Source organism: Hyperolius riggenbachi, chromosome 4 (assembly GCF_040937935.1).
Source record: "Hyperolius riggenbachi isolate aHypRig1 chromosome 4, aHypRig1.pri, whole genome shotgun sequence".
NCBI lineage: Eukaryota > Metazoa > Chordata > Amphibia > Anura > Hyperoliidae > Hyperolius > Hyperolius riggenbachi.
In genome coordinates this window covers 314,467,933-314,491,375 of record NC_090649.1, presented here as the reverse complement: position 1 = coordinate 314,491,375, position 23,443 = coordinate 314,467,933, and positions in this window count along the sequence as shown.

The window sequence follows — 23,443 nt, the reverse complement described above, 5'->3', positions numbered from 1 at the left end:
TTCTCAACAGCAGTAACCACTAGTAGCTGGTCCAAATGATGAATACAGTACAACTAAATGCACATGTTGTCAGACGCACTGATGAAAACTATCATCAGTTTGTCTGACATGTGCAGTTTTGACCCCATAAAGTACTACATCAGCAAGCTGGAAATCTGCCCACTTAGTACACACTGGAAGCTTTATCATTCCCCCACTATTTTTGACAGGCGTCTCCCACAGACAACATGGACTGTGCTGGACAAGTTCCTAACTCTTCCCCCATTTCCACACCCAAAAGCTTTCCCTGTAAAACTCTATTCTTTTATCTGCAATACTGAATTATGTCAATAATCATGCATGTATTTAATTGTTTGTTTATTCCCTTCATATTAAGTATAAAATCATTTTCATAAAATTATCTTAATTCGTTTTTTGGCAATAGCCTTATTATAATCCTTTGTAAATCAAACAACTCTGGCAGCGAGTTGGCTGTGCAAACTTGTTTTTAATAAATTTACAGTAATAACTAACATTTTAATTAGCATAAATGTCTTTTTCAGCTGCTTTTATATGGGGTACAAGTTTTATATACTCTTCCATTTACTAAATAAATGTTTCTAGAACAATCTCTTCCAAACTATTTTAAACATTGCTCTTTTTATATGTAATTTCTTTTTCATATGGCACACAAGTTTTATATATTTTACCACTTGCTAAACAAATGTTGTCAAAACCTCACAAGCACAGTGCTTTAAAAATAGCTGTTTCTACTTATTGCACATGGGGCACACATTTTATACACTTTAGTTACTCTTGCGATCATAATCTTTGCAAGCACATATTTTTTCATTTTTAAAAAAAGCAAAACTTGAATATCCTGTACATGCTACATCCACAGCCCACTCTAGCCTTAGGCCCCGTTCACACTTGCGGTTTAGTAAAAACCGCACCGGATGTCCGGACCGCACCGTATCCGGACCGGACCTGATCCGTACGGTTCCTATCCGGATCCGGTCCGGATCCGGTCCGTTTGCATCCGGTTTCCGTGCGGTGTGAACACGGTTGCGGTCCGGATCCGGTTTCTTAAGGAGATAACATCCTGTAAATACCTGGGGTCTGGGAGGTCAGCAGAAGGGTCTGGGGTCATTGTTGGAGACAGGTGGACGTGTGGAGACTATCCGTGGATACAGAGACTGCAGTTGGGACCATGGATCCAGGCATTTTTTACTCGTAAACCTGGGAATTCTCTCCTTCCCGTTGTTCGCCTCCTTGTCAGACATATCAGACATGTTGCTGCCAAAAAGAGCTCCAGCATGAAATCGCTGCTGCCCCACTCTTTGAACGCTGGGCCCATGTGGTCCCCATCCAAAATGCATAGGAAGTGGGGTAGAACGTCCGGTTTTTGTAGCCAGTGTGTTGTGCGCTCTCCGGCTCTCATTGCTTTGTATTGGCCGGACGCATGTGAACGGACGCATAGGCTTTCATTGCTATGCCGTGCGTCCGTTCCGTCCGTTCTGCAAGCAGTCCGGCTCCGGCACGGCGATTCCGGACGGCCACCGCTAATGTGAACCGGGCCTTATATATACATTTCAGTACATGTTTGTGAGGAACAAGTTGCATCACTATTTAAACACCTTACATTATTGTTGCTATAGGCTTGTGTGGGCCTTGTGTTATTAACAATCCAAATGACACATTATCAACCGCCACTTCTACCAACTACTTCTATTGCCTCACTGCCTGAGGTTAGTAAGATAGCTTAAGAAAAATACAGAACCTATTTGTACCCAAGTCTCAATGAGCCATAAATAAGCAAAAGTAAAAATAAGCTTTATTATTAGTTATCAATAAAACCTTTAAAAAGTATATAGGTGATCTGACAGTTTAATGCTAGGTACACACGATTCAATTTTCTGACAGATTTACTGTCAGATCGACTATTTCCACCAGGTCCATTGTGATTTCCGATCAATTTTCCAATCGATTTTCCATTCTCTTCTATGGAAAATTGTCCGTAAAATCGATCCAAAATCAGATTGGACCTGTTGGAAATAGTTGATCTGACAGTAAATCTGTCAGAAAATTGTATAGTGTGTACCTAGCATATGGCAGTAAGGTGGAGATGGATATAATAGCACTCATTATATGCAGTTCTTTGGAAGCACAGCAGGATGTATTCCAGCAGTTTGGATATCAAAGAGATTCAAGTTGAAATCAATCCAGAGTCTCACGGGGTACTATTCTCCATACACAAAACAAGAGGTCGTCAAGATCACATCCATATATATATACGCAAGTTGCAGGCTGTACAAAGGCAAGAGTTCTCCCAATAGTTATGTAAAACCCAAAAACTGAACTGCCAGCAACGAGTCTACCGTTTTCGCCAAATGATTTGGCTCATCAGGACACAGATCACCAACTGTGTGCATCTGACTGTGGCTCCCTGAACATCATTAAGGCATCCCTACCGGAAGTGCTTCTGTTGCAGCATCAAAAGAGTGCAGTTTCTGCACTCCAAGCTGTGGAAATACACAGCTCCTAATCAAATGGGAAAGATTGAAGTTATTGGCTTGCAACATGGTATTGGACGCCATGAACTTTCCAATACAATTTTGTTTATATGTCAACTTTCTCCTCAACATTTATTAGAGGATGAAGGAAGGGCAATGATGGAATAACTTAAATATGGTCCTCCAATATGGAGATATTGTGAGCCCTTCCCTTTCATTAAAAGCCTTCAAGAAATAGGGTGCTAAAATGGATTTATAGAGCTTACAGTATTGATTTGTTAAGCCCTCCAGGCCCTTGACTTTTACCCGGTTTCATGTGCTTCAAAGGTAAGAGAATCTCGTCTTTTAATATGGGCTCCTCTAGTGCTGCAGTAACATCTAGTGCAAGCCTAGGGGGTCTATTTTGTTGTAGAAAAGTCTCTCAGGGGGTAACATTGGATGAATATGATATAGCTACTCATAATACTTTCTGAATTGTTTAGTGATCTTCTCGATCTCAAGGATACTCTGGGCTGGCCTCTTCTATCTATTAGGGCTTTTACACTCATACTCAAAAGTCTATTTTTCCAGGCATTAGCCAACAGTCTGCTTGGTTTGTTGCCCTCTTTTAATAAAAGTTACCAACAGTGCATTTATGGTTTTTGAACTTTCCCAAATAAAAGCTTTTGCAGTTGTTCTCTGGCTAGATTTAAAGCTTGAAGGTTGCCTGATGTGGGATTTTTACTATGAATACCTTCTAGTCTCCAGACCTCTAGAATCTGAGTTTGAATGAATGCCTTTGGTTCTCTTTTCATCTGGGCCCCTATTTAATGAGTTATCCCCTTACAATTGCTTTGTGAGCCTCCCACAAGAGCATTGGATCTGTACAGTTTCTCATTAGTTAGTGGGCAGCACGGTGGCGTAGTGGTTAGCTCTCTCGCCTTGCAGCGCTGGGTCCCTGGTTCGAATCCCAGCCAGGGCACTATCTGCAAAGAGTTTGTATGTTCTCTCCGTGTCTGCGTGGGTTTCCTCCGGGCACTCCGGTTTCCTCCCACATTCCAAAAACATACGGATAAGTTAATTGGCTCCCCCTAAAATTGGCCCTAGACTACAGTACTTACACTACATAATATAGACATATGGCAATGGTAGGGATTAGATTGTGAGCTCCTTTGAGGGACAGTTAGTGACAAGATATATATATACACTGTACAGCGCTGCGTAATATGTCGGCGCTATATAAATATACTAAATAAATAATAATAATAATTAGTTTTGTTTGTGAGTAACATGGGGTTAAGTCTCAACGTCCGGCCATTTGTCATGGGGTTCTGTCTCATTATCGTCATACTGACTGGGGCATGATCAGCTTATGGAAGTCACCTCAATGTCTGAGGTAATCACTCTGGACAAGTCTCTTTGCATTAAGCAAACATAGTCAATTCTGCTATATTTAGGATGCCAAGGAGAAAAAAAATGATAGTTTCTAGTGTGAAGACAAAGAAAATTTCCAATTTGAAGTATCCAGATTTAACTCCATGGGGAACATTAAAGAGACTCATTAAAAAAACGTCCCCTGGGGGGTACTCACCTCGGGTGGGGGAAGCCTCAGGATCCTAATGAGGCTTCCCACGCCGTCCTCTGTCCCACGGAGGTCTCGCTGCAGCCCTCCGAACAGCCGGCGACAGGCCCGACTGTTCAATTCAATATTTACCTTTGCAGGCTCCAGCGGGGGCGCTGTGGCTGCTTTCGCTCCGAAGGAGGCGGAAATACCCGATCTCAGTCGGGTCCGCTCTACTGCGCAGGCGCCGGAGACTTGCGACTGCGCAGTAGAGCGGACCCGACGGCGATCGGGTATTTCCGCCTCCTTCGGAGCCGACAGCCACCAGAGCGCCTGCGCAGGAGCCAGGAAGGTAAATATTACGTCACCGCTGTACGGAGGGCTACAGTGAGACCCCCGAGGGACGGCAGACGGCGTGGAAAGCCTCATTAGGATCCTGAGGCTTCCCCCATCCGAGGTGAGTACCCCCCAGGGGACGTTTTGTCGTTACAGATTCTCTTTAAAGCCTATTCAGCATTCATTTGAGAAATCCTCATTTGTTCCTCTTTGAGATCTGATGTGCAGACCTATGAAAATATGAGCATTTTATAGTGTAAAATGTGTTTGCTTAACTCTAAAATGTATTCTCATTTTTAAATTGCTATATTTCTTATTTTCTATGTTAACATGAAGGAAATCTAATAACGATAGAAAAGAACCGGTTTAGTTTGAATGATAAAATTACATATTTTGCTTATGAATCCTTCGCAGTATGTATGACCAGGTGTGTGGTGGGGGCAGGATAAGAAGTGTGACAGAGGTATGTCTTGAAGGTGCCTCTCGTTCTTATCTTAAAAAGTTGAGTTATGCCTAATGTTACTAATTGACTTTAGCCAAAGCCTTGATGGAGAAGAGAGCTGGGTGCACATCCACTTACTGTACTGCATATTGCTGACACTTATTATAAAGCATCTGCTGCTGACACAGCTTCCTGGTATGGCATCTAACTTTAACTTGCTGTTGAAACCAGCTTTAAAACTGTTGCTGCTGCCACAGCTGCCTAACATCACAACTATATTTGTGCTCAGGAGTACTGGAAGCACTGTCCTACTGATGAAGTGCTGCTGCTGCTGCTACAACCATCTGATGTTCCATTATGCTTATCAAGATGCTACTAAAACTGCTTGAAGATACGAGCAAAGGTGTGAAGCCTGGGAACATTCTTCTGCTGACGCAAACATGTCCATGGTAAGGAGACCTGCAACACAAACTTTGACAAACTAAAGCACAGCAAATCCACAATAACTACCGTAACCATCAACTCCACAATTACCATCCAACTAGGTTTCAAAAGAAGGAAACCACTCTTAAAGACAGGTTTGTCGATACATTTAGCTAAATAATCTCAGCTGCAATCCTGTGTGAAAATTCTCTCAGAACACATTTAAACAAGAGAAATAAGCGGGGAATAGAAATAAACATACTGACCCTTATTCAATTAACTTCTTCTCCTAATTTTTTCCTCAGTAAAATTTTTACATCTTATCGATAAAATCCATATTTAAGCCACCAGAAAGCAAGAAAATACTCAGAATAATTTTGACAATATTTTGTCACCTACTTTTTTGTACTGTTTAACCACTTCCCTACCACGCTATTTTGTGCTGATCTGTGCTGCGTGGGCTCTCCAGCCCACAGCACCGATCAGCTAGCAGCCAGGCCGATCAGACTTCCCCCCTTTTTTCCCCACTAGGGGGATGTCCTGCTGGGGGGGTCTGATCGCCGCCGGCTGCTTGCGCTTGCGGGGGGGGGGGGCTCTTCAAAGCCCCCCTCCGCAGCGCTTCCTGGCCTCCTTCCCCTTCCCTCCCTCTCCCTCCCCCTGTGAGCGGCGCAGGACGGATTTCCGTCCTGCGCCTGATGGGATAGGCTTTAGTCTATCAGATGCCGGTGATCCCCGGCCAATCAGTGGCCGGGGATCACCGATCTCCTCTACGGCGCTGCTGCGCAGCAGCGCCGTATACATGTAAACACCGGGGAAGGTCTTCCCCGTGTGTTTACATTTACCCTGCGAGCCGCCGATCGGCTCGCAGGGTGTTCACGGAGACACCCTCCGGGAACTGACATGGAACGGCCGCTCATACGAGCGGCCGTTTCCATGGAATACACTTCAGGATTCAGGGGCGTGTATATACGCTCCGAGAATCCGGAAGTGGTTAAAGTGGACCTGAACGCTTACACATGGCAGAAGGAAAACATAAAGAATTGCACACTGTATGTATTTAGATAGGTCAGCCTGTTTAATTCCCCCTCCTGTGTGTCTAATCAGAAGATGTAATTTGATCAATCCCCATATAACAAGACTGCCATGGCAAACAAGGCAGATAAGCTCATTTGAAAGCACAGGCTGTTAACAATATGTCTGCTTCCGTGAATCAGGTAGTAGAAGCAGTGCAGATTTATTTTAGGATTTGTATCAGCTGTAACAAAGAAATGCTTTTTGTTTAAAGGTTATTGTGCTGTTGTGTATATTTTAGAGCACAGAGAATTTTCTGAGTTCAGGTCCGCTTTAATTGCAGAGTGCTGAAGAATTATTTTAAAGTAAAAATAAAAAAATATCTCCCAGGAGAAAGAGAAGTGAATTGAATAAGGGCCTCTATCATCAAACCAGCACAAACATAGAGAGTCATTGTCATAATTAGCACGTGTGTTTACATGCAGGAAGTACATAGAAATTGTCAAACATCTTGCACAATATTAACCACTTTCCAACCGCAGGTTTTTCCCCTTTAAAAATCAGAGCAATTTTCACATCATGATCCTCCCATTCATTCTCCAATAACTTTAATGTTACTAATCACACAGAAATGATGTATACATTATTTTTTTCACCACAAATTAGGCTTTGTTTGGGTGGTACCTTTTGCTAAGAATTTGTTTATTTTATATGCATTTTAAAGGGAATAATAAGGGAAAAAAATAAAAACATTATTTCTTAAATTTTAACCATTATAGTTTTAAAATAAAACTTGCTGCTATGGATAAAACCCACACATTATATTTGCCCTTTTGTCCTGATTATTACACCGAAAATTGTGTCCCTAATACAATGTATGGCGATAATGTTTTATCTGGAAATAAAGGTTAATTTTTTCCGTTTAGTGATTTTTAATACTATAATACTAATTACAAGCCTTTATTTGCAAAATTAACAGTAACATACCCTCATGACATACATATTAAAAAGTCCATAAGGTAACTATTTGTTTTTTTGTTTGTTTGTTTTTAAAATGGTGTCATTTTCTTTCTTACAAGTGTTTTATTTTGGTAACTATAAGGTAGGGGTGTAAGAGGTTAAAATTTATAAACAAAATATTTATTTCTATATATAGAGTGCGTTAGGAGGATTATGTGTGTGTTTGGGTGCATTTTACTTTTTGGCCACAAGATGGCACAACATTTAACTTCCGAGTACCGTAAACAGTATTTGGAAGTAGTTAGTGTATCTTTTTATGTGAATGAAATGACAGCATCAACGTGATGCCGGCTTTTCATTCATAGTGAGCACTGCAATTGGGTTTGAAAAAAGCTGTTCCCATTCCCCGATCATTCTACAGTGACATTGCAGTGAAAATGAACAACAGTGATATGGGGTATCTGCATTTATGCCCCTAGTCGGGAAGTGTTGTGCGGGGGGGGGGGGGGGGGTAAACTGATACAGTACTGTACTGATACAGTAATCGTGTACAGGTTAAACTACAAGAGGACTGAGAAAATCAAAGGCTTCAAACAAAAATTAAACAGACTTCTGGCTAATTGGATCTCTACAAGTGTTTGAATTATTGAGCATATTTTGATATATTTTACTTCTCATTTTCTTCTTGCAATGCATTCATGGTTCTTAAATCTGTTCCAGTTCACATGAAAATCAATAAATATACTTTGGCATTTAAAAGATGTGTTTTGAGATCCTGTCGAATGCTGATTTATGCATGAATCAGTTGAAAATGGTGCACTGATTTTTTTTTTTTGTCATGTTTTTCTTTCACATATATTTTTGTTAAATTCTTAAACATGAGGCTACAGGTATTATTTCAGACACAAAAGAAATTCTTTCTCTTTAAAGTTTGCAGGCTTTAGAAATAAATAGTAAAATATTCACGTGCGGAATGTTTAGAAAATCACGGCATACCGCTGAAATAAGCTTGTACACATTTCCTAAGCTTTTGTTGTAAAATTTTTCCAGCGGAATCATTTGAACATGACCATATTTTTCTTTGATTCCCAGTGAGTTTTTAGGCATAATTTATTCTCACAGCTTCATTTTTATTGTTGTTCAGCTGTTTAAAATAAATGTAATCAGTGCCATACAGAGAAGATGTAAGCTTGAACAATGTCTATTCAGTTAACACTGAAGCTGTACACAAATATGTTTTTTTAAATGTACATCTGAGCTCTGTAGAATGGTTTAGAAAGACTTTAGTTTAGAAACTCTTTATGAAGTGGCTTAAGCTTAGATTTCTATAGGTAGTATACAGATTGTGTGCCAAATTAGTTGAAGATCCGTAAAAGTTGCATAATATTTTCTGTCTATCTCAATAGGTAATTTTCTTTTCTGCAGCCAGTATTTGCTGAATAGGAAGTTTAGTTTTATGAACATGATTGAATCTGTAGAAATATGTGAGTATCTATGGCAGTTAAATTGAAAGTTGTTTGCCAAGCATCAATGTTGTAAGGTTTAAAATATATAACCTTTTAAATGCAAGATTATATAAAGTATATACAGTATGCTGTAATATAACTAGTTCGATAAGTTGAAATCTGTAATTGTTAGTTTTATCTAGCTTTTTTATTTTCACCATTATAGCCTCTCAGCATCTAGTCCTGCAATGCGGCTGACTCTAGAGGAGCCATTGAGAGAGCCAGGCAACAGTTCTGGGCAGACACTCAAACAGTTCTTTACCTGCTATGGGGAGGAGGTACAATGGTGGGTTGCACAATGGAGCACCAGTCAGCAGCACAACTAAGCTAGAATGACCCATACTCATTCTGTAGGAGGTGAATATCCGAAAGGCTTCTTATTAAAGGGGTACTTCCAGATTCTATTATATGTCACAGTTCATGGTCTACCCCAACTATCTTGTGAGAATAAAACCTTTGAAAAAATATATTTTCCGTATGTCAAATGGTTAATTATAACCATCACTAAAGGATTATAGCTCCTTATTTGGTTCTGCCATTGCAGAAATTCTGTTTTTTATCTTACTAATTTTTCACCACCATTTCTTTAATTCTGCATGGAATTGCACACAGAAGCATTGTTACTTTAACTTCTGTGAATTTAAACAGCCAATAGAATGTTACCAGGGAGCACTCAATATGTCGAACATCAATTACAGGCAGCTTCATCAGCCAATAATGAATTAAGCATCATCCCTCCTATATAAGCAAGTGAAGGTTTAGCAGAAGGAGCTCTTGCCTCATCAGTTACTCAGCTGCTTGGTTACTGAGTTGTACTGGTCCAAGCCCTATCCCACTGAGCCATATCAATTCCTGCCATGCACTGAGGAGGACCAGAAGTCCGAAACAGGCTGTCTGCATGTGGGGTTGGTATTGCTCTATAAAATTTAAAGCTATAGGATTGCTAGACACCAGCGGTTCTGAATGAAAGCTTGGCTTTTGGGGCATAAAGAGATAATTTGCAGGCCTGGATTTACCTCACAGCAGCCTATAGGCACAGATGTCCTGGCACCCCAGACTTTGCTCTCTATGACCCTACAAACCCCCGCCAAACTGCACCGCAAGTGTGCTGGCTGGCCCAGCTGTCACTTCTCCTTTATTTCCTTTGGCTGTCATAGGTAGCTATAGGTGTCCCTTAGTATTAGGTAGCCAGAAGCACCTACAATATTAAGTAGGTAGAAGTGCTCCTGACTTAAAGCGGAATATAACCCTGCATTTCAACTTTGCTCTAAAACATTATTTACAGTATATTATATGCAACCAGCATTTTTTTTTTTACTAGACCAGCATTGGAAGGGTTACACAGGGTTTTAAAGTTCCTTTAGATTTCTGCAGACGCATCCGAAGCTGAAATAGATACATTTTGTTTACATAATGTATCTAAGTGTTGAATGTGACTCATCTCTCTCACTGAGAAGGAGCTTGGACGACAGCCAAAGAGTGTGTAACTGTTTATCAATAGATACATGTAACTAAATAGAATGTATCTATCTGAACTTCTGCATATCTCTCCAGGACCTTTAAACCTCTGTGTTTAACCCTTCCAATGCTGGTCTAGTAAAAAAAAATGCTTTTTGCATATAATATGCTGTAAATAATATTTTAGAGCAAAGTTGAAATGCAGGGTTATATTCCGCTTTAAGGGAGATCATCTGGTCAGTGGAATGCTGAGGGCTGCCTGATTAACGTATCATTTACACTCTCCTAAGGGCTCTTCATAGGGAAGGAGGAAGGGAGGGGAGTGAGCTGCCTTTCCATTATCAGGCGTCTGTAGCCACGTGCCTATAGTGCCTTATGGTAAATCCGGCCCTGATAATTTGTATATTCAGTAACCACAGTTGTTCACTTTAAGATGAATCATCACACGTTTTTTCTGTTTTAAGAAGGCAAACCACACTTAGCATTGCTTTTTTAGTAGTAGGGCTTTTCAGTCTCTTTAAGTCCCCTATACTTTCCTTGTGGTTTTTGGTCACCCCGAGCTGTTTGGTTACTGTGAGAGAAACTAAGGGTTTTCTGCCGGGAGGGAGAGACTAGGAATAATAGGTATCTAGCAAATATTTCACAATCTAGTTAAAACTGTTGTTTTTTTTTGTTTTGTTTTTTTTTATAAAAAAAAAAAAAGAAAAGAAAAGAAAAAAACAAACTCTTGTTGTTTTTGCAGTGCACAAGCAATTCTGATATATCACTGTCCAGTGTACACAGGCAGATTTTTGCTGGCATCTGAATAGCACTTTTACTGGTATTTATTTATATTTGCATTGCCTATTTACACAGCTGTCGTGTTCTTTTTTTTAAAGTATGATTTGTTTTTTTGTTTTTGTTTTTTGCACTGCTACGTAACATTGATTTCCCCAGTATTGGGAAAGGATTGGCAGTGCTCAATCAGGCTGCAACTGAAAAGAAACCAACGGAGGTGTGCACCGCCTCCCAGGGACATAAATTACACACCCTGAATACAAATCAGATGCAAAACTATGCACTAAACCCTAATCTAAATAAACTGAATACAAACTGATACACATGGATGCAGCTAGCCATAAGTAGACTTACATTTTTGTGCAATAGGAGATATTGGCAGCACTTCCAAATACAGGCTGCATCCGGGTTGACCAGCTGCATAGATGTGCAGAACCCACGCACTGGCAGATTACACAACTTGCATTTAAAACAGATGCCGTAAAGGAGGGCGTTGGCTTCAAGGACAGCCTGTGCACAGATTGTTGAATACTAGACTCTTCCACAACGATGACATGCCCTCTCGGAAAAGACCTAACCACAAACTAACAGTTAAAACATAGTATGAACCTGAAACTGCTAGCCAAAAATGGTCTACACATTTTGTAAAGATGACATTTCCCCTGTTCTTTAGAAAATGTGTAGACTTTCTTACACCTACAATAATTATTCTGCAGGAAACCTAGCATTGTGATATGATGCGCACAAATACAGGATTTGTGAGCAAACATTGATTGCACAGAAAAAATTCTGGAAATCTGGAGTAAAAAAAAAGCAGTTTAACTTAACTTCTTGCAGCCCCCCCCCCCCCCCCCCCCCCGCAGTCATCATGTGCCTACGCCATTCTTCCGAGATCCTCCGGACAGCATGGGCGATCCCAACAAACATGGTCATTAACATGTCTCCTCATTGTGTCCCAGTGCTCAGTAGCATTCAGTGCATGTGCAGTATGGGGAAATCGGTACTGTGCATGCGCAATGCTCCCATATCCATACAAAGCAACAAAAAACAAAAATGTTCAGTGCAGAAAATGTATGTTTTTTGCACTGCCTAGTGAGCTCCTATCTTGTAACATTGTTTTCTTCTATTTTGTCTTAAATCTTTTCAGGACTTCCATTTCTATGTTCTTTCCTGTGCTAGGTTTTGTTCCACACTCACCACACAGCCCATTTATTATCTGTGTTTGGCACAAGGGGAAAACAGGGCTTTTATTTATATTTTTCTAACATGATTTTCTGAGCAACACTAATATTTCTAACATAAGAAAAATGAGCAGCAAAAAAATACTCCTTTACTGTGGCAATCCTTATTCAGATTTTTACCTTAATATGAAGAATTGCATGTTTTCATTTATAGAGTAACTGTCAGGCATACAATAAAAAATCAATTCTTCATTCTTATCTGGTAAACAAATAATAAGCATGCTAACCAGGCAATCCAAAAGTTAAAAAAAATCACTCTTATTTTTCTTCCCCATAAAACATAATTCCCCAGTTTCCCTGGCTCCTATTTGGTACATCTGCCACACAAAGGAAGTTGCAGGGCATGCTGGGCTTTTTTTTTCTACTTTACTTTCCCCTCAGACTTAACTAACGCAGCCTGATTGACTGAAGTCTCTTTTCCTCCCGCTTCCCTCTCCCACACCTCTGTTCCTCTCTGATTGGCCAATATTTCATAATGCAATTTCTACTGCAGATCTAGGTGGGAGTGTCTGAAGACTGGGAGGGGGGCAGGCAACAATAAACAGACAGAGTAGGGAGGAAATTATGTCAGGATTGGCTTCAAGATAGACACAGACAAAATGGAAAATCCTAAGAAGGATTTTCTCTTTATTTTACTATATAAAAAAATCAAAATGTGGACAGTGCAATACATACAGTATGTTATGTAAGCAGAGCAAGTATTTATCTACTTATAGATGTGGGTTTTTTCTAAGAAAGTATAGCTGACAGCTCCACTTTAAAGGAACCCTGAGCAGATGGGTAAATTGAAAATCTGGACTTACTTGGGGCTTCCTCAAGCCCCTCGTAGCCCCCCCCCCCCCGGCATTCTCTTGGTCCCTTCCGTGGTCCTACACCTGTGTGGTTCAGTCTGTAGAGAATCACACATGCACAGAGCGCTTATGGCGACCAGCGTGATGACGCACCAGGGCAGGCACGCGCGACTTCAGCCGAAGTTGCTGGATTACTGAGCCGCCATGAAAGGGACCAAGAGTATGCTGGGGGATTGCCCGGGCTTTGGGGGGCTTGAGGATGACCCTGGTATGTCCATATTTTTAATTTACACCGCTGCTCAGGGACAGGGTCCCTTTAAGGAGATGCAAGTGCAGTCCTCTGGCTATACCCATATGCATGACCCCCTTCCATTGTCATCACCTTTGCACAGCAGTCCCATAGTTTCAAGTATTGTTTGTATTTCTTCCTTTTACTTAATTATAAACCAATCCTAATTGCTTTGCACCACTCTGACTTCATGTTAATTGACCCCCCCCCCTCCCAAATTTGCATAATCCCCTTTATTTTCCAGTATTTTTTTTCCTTACCCGAAATGCTGCACTATTTCAGTGGTTTAAATCACTGTTAAAACTTGAACTAAAGGTGTTTTTTTTATGTAAATCATTGAGACAGTCAAATGTTAAGTGTGAGTTTCCATATGATAATTAAATGTCTTTTGTATCTTTGTATTTTTCAGTATGGTTTTTGCTATCCTTTGTAATGTAATTATAATGTAGACCATTCACCATCTCACATGTGCATTTTAAGATAAGTGTAGTTAAACCAGCAATCACTGAATGCTTACATTCATTTGATTTAGCTCTAGGCATTTTAAATCAAAGTATTTTTAAATAATTTGATTAGTGAATTAGTATGTTAAAAATCATTTGTTTTTATTGTCTGTAATATTAAAGTATTTTTGAAATGAATAAAATAATAAACAATACAAACAAATAAACCTGTTGTCTGCTTTGCTTCTTGGCATGTTATTGATTTCATTTATATTGCTATTTTCTAAAAATCTAATTTTTTTATTGGAAGCCGATCTGTATTTGGAAATTATACTGTTTAATGTACTTTAACCACTTCAGCCTTCCGTCGTTTTTCACCTTATGCATCCGAGCAATTTTCACCTCCCATTGATTCGCCAATAACTTTATCACTACTTATCACAATAAATTGACCTACATCTTGTTTTTTTACACCACTAATTAGGCTTTCTTTGGGTGGTACATTTTGCTAAGTATTATTTTTTTCTAAATGCATTTTAATGGGAATATTAAGAAAAAAATAGATAAAAATCATTATTTCTCAGTTTCGGACATTATAGCTTTAAAGAGACTCCGTAACAAAAATTGCATCCTGTTTTTCATCATCCTACAAGTTCCAAAAGCTATTCTAATGTGTTCTGGCTTACTGCAGCACTTTGTACTATCACAGTCTTTGTAATAAATCAATGTATCTTTCCCTTGTCAGACTTGTCAGCCTGTGTCTGGAAGGCTGCCAAGTTCTTCAGTGTTGTGGTTCTGCTATGCACTCCCCCCTCAGGGGGGAAAGAAACACACAAATGATCTCTTGAGATTCAAAAGGAAGGCTGTATACAGCCTGCTTGTGTATGGATGTATTTTCTATGTGTGGACATACTGTACATCAACCTACTTCCTGTTTTGGTGGCCATTTTGTTTGTTTATAAACAAACTTTTTAAAACTGTTTTTAACCACTTTTAATGCGGCGGGGAGCGGCGAAATTGTGACAGAGGGGAATAGGAGATGTCCCCTAACGCACTGGTATGTTTACTTTTGTGCGATTTTAACAATACAGATTCTCTTTAAAATAATACATGCTACCTTAATTAAAACCCACATATTTTATTTGCCCATTTGTCCCAATTATTACACAATTTAAATGATGTCCCTATCACACTGCATGGCACCAATATTTTGTTTGGAAATAAAGGTTTGTTTTTACAGTTTTGCATCCATCGCTATTTACAAGCGTATAATAAAAAATAAAATAATAGTAACATTCTCTCTTCACATGCATATTTAAAAGTTCAGACCCTTAGGTAACTATTTATGTTTTGTTTTTTTAATAAAAAAAATGTATTTGGGTATTTTTTGGAGTGTGGGGGGTAAACAGTTAATTTTAAATGTAATAAATTGTATTAAAAAATGTATGTAGATGTAGCTTTACTATTTGTCCACAAGATGGCCACAGCCAAAAAACATTTTTTTTTGTCCTGTAAGTGAGCTCTCTCACTTACAGGAAGTGAAAGGCGTTCAGGAAACTTTTTTTTTCTTTAGAAAGATTGGGGCTTCTGAAAGAAGCCCGTCGGTCTTTCTAATGGGGACTTTGATCAATGAATGAGAACTGTGTTCCCATTCATTGATCACCGGGATAACAAGCGGTGGCACAGGAGTGCGCAGGCATGCAGGCGGTCGCGTGCAGCAATGCAGAAGCAGCCTTTTGGACGTAATAGCAACGTCTAAAAGGTGAAAGTAGTTAAATACTGCTAGATTCATTATTTAGTTTAAAATGTCATTAAAGTGCAAAACAGTTGTTCTATCGCTATCTTGCTACAGTTAATACCGACATTCGAAATGTCCAGGGTGTCTTGTTATGGTAATGGTTTTGCTATAAAACAGCTGACAGGTGCAAGGATGTCTAGAATTTGTAAATAAATATTACTGAAGTTTCATTACCTGTTTTCTGGAAAAATCTATTTTTTATTTAAGTAAAAAAGAGAAATTGACAGTATAAAGGTAGCAATTGAGCAGCAGGTTTTACTTAGAAACTGTGGAAGAGTTTTTTCACTGTGAAACAAAAATGTGCCATTAATAACCAGGGATTCTGATGAGAACTTAAATTATTATCTTGGCATCCGATCATGACTAGATAAAACAGTAATGTAAAAAAGACATTAATCAATAAGAACTATTGCACTGTGTTAAGACTGACAGTAAATTAACACAAACTAGCGATTGAGCATTAACAAAAATTAATGGAACAAAACAGATTGCTTAGATTTCCTGTTTAAAGCGTATCCGAGATGAAAAACTATAACAAGTAACTTGTCTATATATCTTATCTAAAGTTTAGATAAGTTTAGACAGCAAATCTAGCAGCAAACAGCTTCAATAGAATATTATTATTTCTTCCTGTGATACAATGACCACAGCCATGTTGTTTGTAAACATTACACACAGGCAAGCTTATCTGCATCTTCAGCACTCAGCCTGTGAAAAAAAACGAATCCCCCTCCTCCTCCCTCCTCCCCTCTGCCTCTGAAATCTCTGGCTAGTAATACCTCCCCCTCCTCCTGCCCAGACTGAGCTCCCATGAGCCCTTGCTACTGACTGAAAATGCCACGGCTCACTGAAAAGCTGTGGGCCAGGCTTGTTTAGTTTATATGGAATTAGAGTATTAAAACAAAAACAAAAAAGTATTTGGCTTGATGAATGCCCTATAAACAATAGTAATGAGTAAAAGTTAATCTGGGATACACTTTAATGTCAAAGTTCAGTTCAAATTGTGCATGTAACTTTGAACTTTGTAACTTTGATATGAAGCAGAACCAAATTAGCAGTTCATAGAGAGTAAATAACAGTCCTCCCTTAATTCTCAAGTCTACAAATTCTACCCTCTCGGGAGAGAAAAGTTTGACCAGATTGCCCAAGTGGAGGTGAACCCATCTGACTTTTCACTGTTTTAGGCAATCATCTTCTTCATACACATTATCTTATTGACAACTTGGGTCCATTGCAAGATGGATAAAGGAATTGTTTATTTCCAATTCCAGGCTATTACTATCCTGGCTGCCGTAAAGAAGAACAGATGATGTTTTCATTGATCTGGAAATGAAGTTCAGTATCATGTACAGTATCATAATGCTAATTCAGAAGTTGCGTCTACCTAAAAGTTGTCCATATTACCATGGCAAGAAAAGATCTGTGTCAGGTAAACTGAGAACTACCTACCTCACATTGTCGCCAAGTGTGTAGTTGGGTCCCTACAGTCTTATTACATCTCCAACAAACATCAGAAAAATCTGGATACATTCAAGGCAGATTGTCAGGGCATCTGTCCTAATTAGATTCTATTTTACAATTTATCTTCTGTAGGTTGGTAGGTATAGATAATGGCCTCAATGCACTAAGATCATGCTGGAGATCATGAGGCAAGAGAAAACTTACCACCATATATCGATCTTGCCTTATTTAGGTGTAGAGATACATTTTTACAGTGAGTTACCTTATCTCTTCAGTCCTTAAGTTACCTCCTCTGTAGTTACTTTCACATGCAGTTAATTAACAGCCTGTCTTTAATAGAGTTGGGCCGAACGGTTCGCCGGCGAACGTGGTTCGCGCGAACTTAGGTGGTTCGCGTGCGGGTGTCGCACGCGAACGTTTTGCGGCAAAAGTTCGCAAAAAATCGGTTCGCCCCATAATGCACCTGAGGGTAAACTTTGACCCTCTACATCACAGTCAGCAGGCCCAGTGTAGCCAATTAGGCTACACTAGCCCCTGGAGCCCCACCCCCCCCCCCTTATATAAGGCAGGCAGCGGCGGCCGTTATGGCCACTCGTGTGCCTGCATTAGTGAGAGTAGGGCGAGCTGCTGCAGTCTCTCATAGGGAAAGATTAGTTAGGCTTAACTTCTTCCTGGCTGCATACCTGTTCTGTTCAGTGAGCCCTCAGCCCACTGCATACCTGTACTGTGATCCTGCCACTGCATACCTCTTCAGTGATCCTGCCACTGCATACCTGTTCATTGATCCTGCCACTGCATACCTGTTCAGTGATCCTGCCAGTGCATACCTGTTCATTGATCCTGCCACTGCATACCTGTTCAGTGATCCTGCCAGTGCATACCTGTTCATTGATCCTGCCACTGCATACCTGTTCAGTGATCCTGCCACTGCATACCTGTTCAGTGATCCTGCCAGTGCATACCTGTTCATTGATCCTGCCACTGCATACCTGTTCAGTGATCCTGCCAGTGCATACCTGTTCATTGATCCTGCCACTGCATACCTGTTCAGTGATCCTGCCAGTGCATACCTGTTCATTGATCCTGCCACTGCATACCTGTTCATTGATCCTGCCACTGCATACCTGTTCAGTGATCCTGCCAGTGCATACCTGTTCATTGATCCTGCCACTGCATACCTGTTCATTGATCCTGCCACTGCATACCTGTTCAGTGATCCTGCCAGTGCATACCTGTTCATTGATCCTGCCACTGCATACCTGTTCATTGATCCTGCCACTGCATACCTGTTCAGTGATCCTGCCAGTGCATACCTGTTCATTGATCCTGCCACTGCATACCTGTTCAGTGATCCTGCCAGTGCATACCTGTTCATTGATCCTGCCACTGCATACCTGTTCAGTGATCCTGCCACTGCGTACCTGTTCAGTGATCCTGCCACTGCATACCTGTTCATTGATCCTGCCACTGCATACCTGTTCAGTGAACCCGCCACTGCATACCTGTTCTGTTCAGTGAACAGTTTGGTGTGTCAGTGTGAAGCAGTACCTTAATTACACTACCTGATTGATGTATACACATGCAAGATGTTTTAAAGCACTTTAGGCCTGTCATTTAGCATTCAATGTGATTTCTGCCCTTAAAACGCTGCTTTGCATCAAATCCAGATTTTTCCCGGGGACTTTTGGCATCTATCCCACTCCGCTATGCCCCCCTCCAGGTGTTAGACCCCTTGAAACATCTTTTCCATCACTTTTGTGGCCAGCATAATTTTTTTTTTTTTCAAAGTTCGCATCCCCATTGAAGTCTATTGCGGTTCGCGAACTTTAACGCGAACCGAACCTTCCGCGAAAGTTCGCGAACCCGGTTCGCGAACCTAAAATCGGAGGTTCGGCCCAACTCTAGTCTTTAACTTTAGAATTCTGTAGTTATTTTAAGGATTGAAATGTTAACTTTAGAGATCTGTCCTTAACTTTAAGACAGAAGAGTTAACAGGTTTGCCTGAGGTAAAATGTTTTCTGAGTACTACATGCCGTATCACCATGGTGATAACTCTAGAAATGTTATTAAAATAGAAAAAAACGAGAGCCCAATATTATGTAGTATGTTAAAGACAATTGGTAAGTGGTTTAGTGAGAGAATTTATACTCACAAACATGGGTTACCATTCAGGCAACCACTCAATAGGCAGGTGAGGAGATTAGACCTGTCCTCACTCAGGATTAAGAAGTCGCTCTCTGTCGTAAAGAAACAAGAAAGGGGGTAGCACTCCCCTCCACCAGGAGTGGACACAGAGTATTTGTATGTAGAACAGAGGCGCCAGCAAGATAAAAGTCAATAACATTTTAAACCAATGTATGGATGAAAATAAAGACCTTTTCCCATTATACCTAGAGAATGTTTTATCAATGGCTATCTCCCAAAATTTACTGGCGGATGTATCACTCTGTATCACATCCTATATATTACTGACAGTGAATGATCCGTTAGTATTTCCTAAAGGTTAGAAAGGAGTCTGAGCAAGATCTAAATTGCCTCCTGGTTTATTAGTTGAATGTAGGATGCTCATTTTAAAAATAAAATGTTGACTCTACCTACCCAATGCAGGTGTAATTTAGAGAGGTGTTTATTGTGTTCCTTTATTTTGTTTAGAAGGTGAGTGTTGTTTAGAAGGGGAGTGTAGTTTAGTGTGAAGAGAAAGTTCTAGCCTTTGAGGATCTTGGTACCCATGTAGGTAATGAATTAAGATGCCATCTAAAGGGAAAAGAAGTAGCAATGTTTCCAAACTAGAATTGGACTAGAATATATTAAGATTAAGGCCTTAAGTTTTTGAGCTATTTAATTACTTAAATGACCACAATTTTTACATTCTAAGTGGATACTGAGGATCAAGATGAGTGATTAGGTGACAAATAAGAACAAATAATCTGCATATAATGCATTTCTTAGGGAGATGCCATTAACATCAATTCTATGAATAGATTTTTTTTAATGGGCAGCAGTTGCAGTGGTGACAGTGAGCAACCCTGCCGTGTGCCATATTGTATCAAAAATGTATTGCATAGGGGACTCTTGGCCAATGGGGTGGTATATTTAGCCATGATTCTGTGAATGTAGAAAAAACCCTAACTAAACTAGGGTGGAGTGTAGGAATTGCAAATTGATACCTTTTCAGTAATAAATGTCAAAGGCAAGCTGAGATGTTGTGTTTTTGGACATGGGCAATTAGTTTAAAGGTCCTGTTGGTATTCATCTAGGCTTCCCAGTAGGGAATAATAGGGATGCTCAAATTCGGCTTCAGGAGATATCCGGATTTTTGCTATCCGGATATCTCCCAGTAATGCTGTGCGGGCTGGGCGGGGGGGTCAAGCTTACCTCTCTGACGTCTTCTTCGGTCGTCCCTCGGCGCCTCCCACGATGTGCTCCATGCGCGTCACATGATTACAAACACTTCCGACCATCACCGCCCCCCTCCAGCCCCAACAGCGTTCGCCAGCGATTCCCAATTTTTAACTCAGTCCCTCCCCGAGTAAACCTAACCGAGATTAGCTATAAGGCTTCTCCATGTTTCTTCTACTTTATTCGTAGTTCCCAGATCCTTGTTCTTACACAGTTCATCCATCCTAACAAACCATTCTCCTATATCTAACCTAGACGGATTTTTCCAGTTATTAGCGATCATGCTTTTGGCAACTATCGTGCCATATTCTTTAATCAGAGAGCATCCAAGGTTTTCTTTTTTTAGCTGTATAACTAAGGATTGCTTCTTTCGGTGTAAGTTCAAATTTTTCTTTTAGCAATCTCTCGGCCAAGGGATTTTTAATGCTTTTTCACTTATTACAAGAACTTTTTTTGCAAAATTAACAGTGATATACTCTCATGACATCCGTATTAGAAAAGTCCCTAAGGTAACAATTTATGTAAAAAAAAATTAAATGATGTAATTTTTTTTTAACAAGTGTTTTATTTCTATAACAGTGGGGCAGGGTTGGAAGGGGTTAAAAGTAATAAAATAAAAAAATAATAATAAACTTTCTATGTAAAACAGTATAGTGGCATTAATAGGTGTATTTTACTTATGGCCACAAGATGGTGCTACTGAGACCGTGTTTCTATTAACCTCCTTGCCGGTCTAATTAATCCGGCAAGGAGGCAGCGCAGAACTCTTTTTTTTTGGCTCGGTGCGGCGGGTAGCGGCGGCGATCGCGTACTACACGCAGCTAACAAAGTGCTAGCTGCGTGTAGGAAAAAAAAATTATGCAAATCGGCCCAGCGGGGCCTGAGAAATCCTCCTGTGCAGGTTACCCCGAGCTGAACTTGGGATAACCGGCAAGGAGGTTAATAGAACACAGCCGAACACGGAAGTGTCGGGTCTCAGAGCTTGTATCACATTTACAAGCTCTCCGAAGACACGGGAATGGTGATCAGGATTGAGAATCAAAAGATTCTCACATCCTGATCACAGATGGAGGGGGCTGCGACGGTGGATCGACGGTAAACAGCGCGGGGATTGTGAACGCGACGGTAAGGCAGCAGTACGCATATCTACCCCCCCCCTGATCCGCAAGTGTAGTTTAAAGGGGCATGGATATGCATACCAAGGATCCTAAAGTGGTCAATATTTTTCAGGAGGGGGTCTCAGCCCCAAACATTTTATTTTTTCCCAGAGGAAGGTTGGAAATAAATTAGGGGACTGCTTAGTTGTTGAAATTGCAAGTTATCAAGACTGAATCCAATATTAACTTTTTTATATAAGCCATAAGACAACAAGAAAAAGTATATCAATCAAATATACCATTGAATATCAACAATCATATTGAGAAACAGTAATTTTGAATTCTTGTCAACCAGTTCGGCCTATCTGGACGAGCTTCCTCGTCCAGATAGGCACTGCTGCTGCCGCCAGCTGGTGCGCGCGATTGGGCGCGCCCCTGCGCGCGCTCCCGCTGCCCGCCGCTAGCCCCCCGATCAGTGAATGGGAATACAATTCCCATTCACCGATCTAACTTCCTCGCAGAAATACCGACGCTTTCTCTCCAGAGAGTGCGGTATTTCTGCCCCCAGGAAACGTCTCCCCAGCATTTTAGTTCATGGATGCGAGATCGTTCGCATCCAGGACTTTTTTCACTGTGGCCATCTTGTGGCCAAATAGTAAACTGCACCCACATACATTTTTAATAAAAAAAATATATTATTTTACATTTAAAATTAGCAGTTTCCCTCCCACACCAAAAATTACCCACATACACTTTTTTTTATTAAAAAAACAAAACAAAAATACAATAAAAAAAAACAAAAACAACATAGTTACCCAAGGGTCTGAAGTTTTTAAATATGCATGTCAAGAGAATATGTTATTATATTATTTAAAATTATAAGCTTATAGTGATGGACGCAAATTGAAAAAATGCACCTTTATTTCTAAATGAAATATCGGCACCATAAATTGTGATAGGGACATCATTTAAATGGTGTAATAACCGGGACAGATGGGCAAATAAAATACATGAGTTTTAATTACGGTAGCGCATATTAATTTCAAACTATAATGGCCAAAAACTGAGAAATAATGAATTTTTTTCATTTCTTTCTTAATCTTCCTGTTAAAATAGATTTAGAAAAAAATAATTCTTAGCAAAATGTACTACCCAAAGAAAGCCTAATTGGTGGCGGAAAAAACAAGATATAGATCAATTCATTGTGATAAGTAGCAATAAAGTCATAGGCGAATGAATGGGAGGTGAACGTTGCTCGGATGCATGAGATTTTCGGCACTGTGGTGCTGAACCGGTTTAAGGGAACCTTAAAGTGGTCTAACACCCAGCATTTCAACTTTGCTTTAAAAAATTGCTTACAGCTTAGAAACGATTATGCCAGATTTTTTTTTTAGCAGAAATTCACTGAATGGATTAAACATGACATTTTAGTGCTGCATTTAGCTAGAAATCCTCCTCCGTGCTTAGGTTTAGTTACAAATGTATCTATTTACAAAGTAATAAACAAACACTGCTCTGAGAGAACAAAGAGGGCTTCCCCGGCAGGCTTTTCAGAGGTCTAATTGCATTCCAAACAAAGATACATTTGTAACTAAAGATAAGAACGGATGCGGATTCCTAGTTAAAGTGGATCCTAGATGAACTTTTGCCTTTTTCATTTATGAGCCCCTTGCATCCAGTTAATTGTGCATTCTTTGTTCTGATTTTTTTTTAAATTATTAATTATGCCTAATTTCACTTTAAAGTAGTAAGCCACACCCCCCTTCTCCCAACGCCGCGGCGTTAGTTCCCATGCAGCTTTGAATCATGGGAACAAACTGTGGCGAGGAGGAGGCTTTTTGTGAAGGGGGCGGCTTAGGAGGAGGCAGGGGTGTTCCAGGCAGGGGCTGCTGTAGCATGAGCAGCACAGTGGCGTTTATGAGAAGTGACACCCGGGCTGAAATGACAGGGCACTGTAGTGAGGACGCACTCACCATGGCC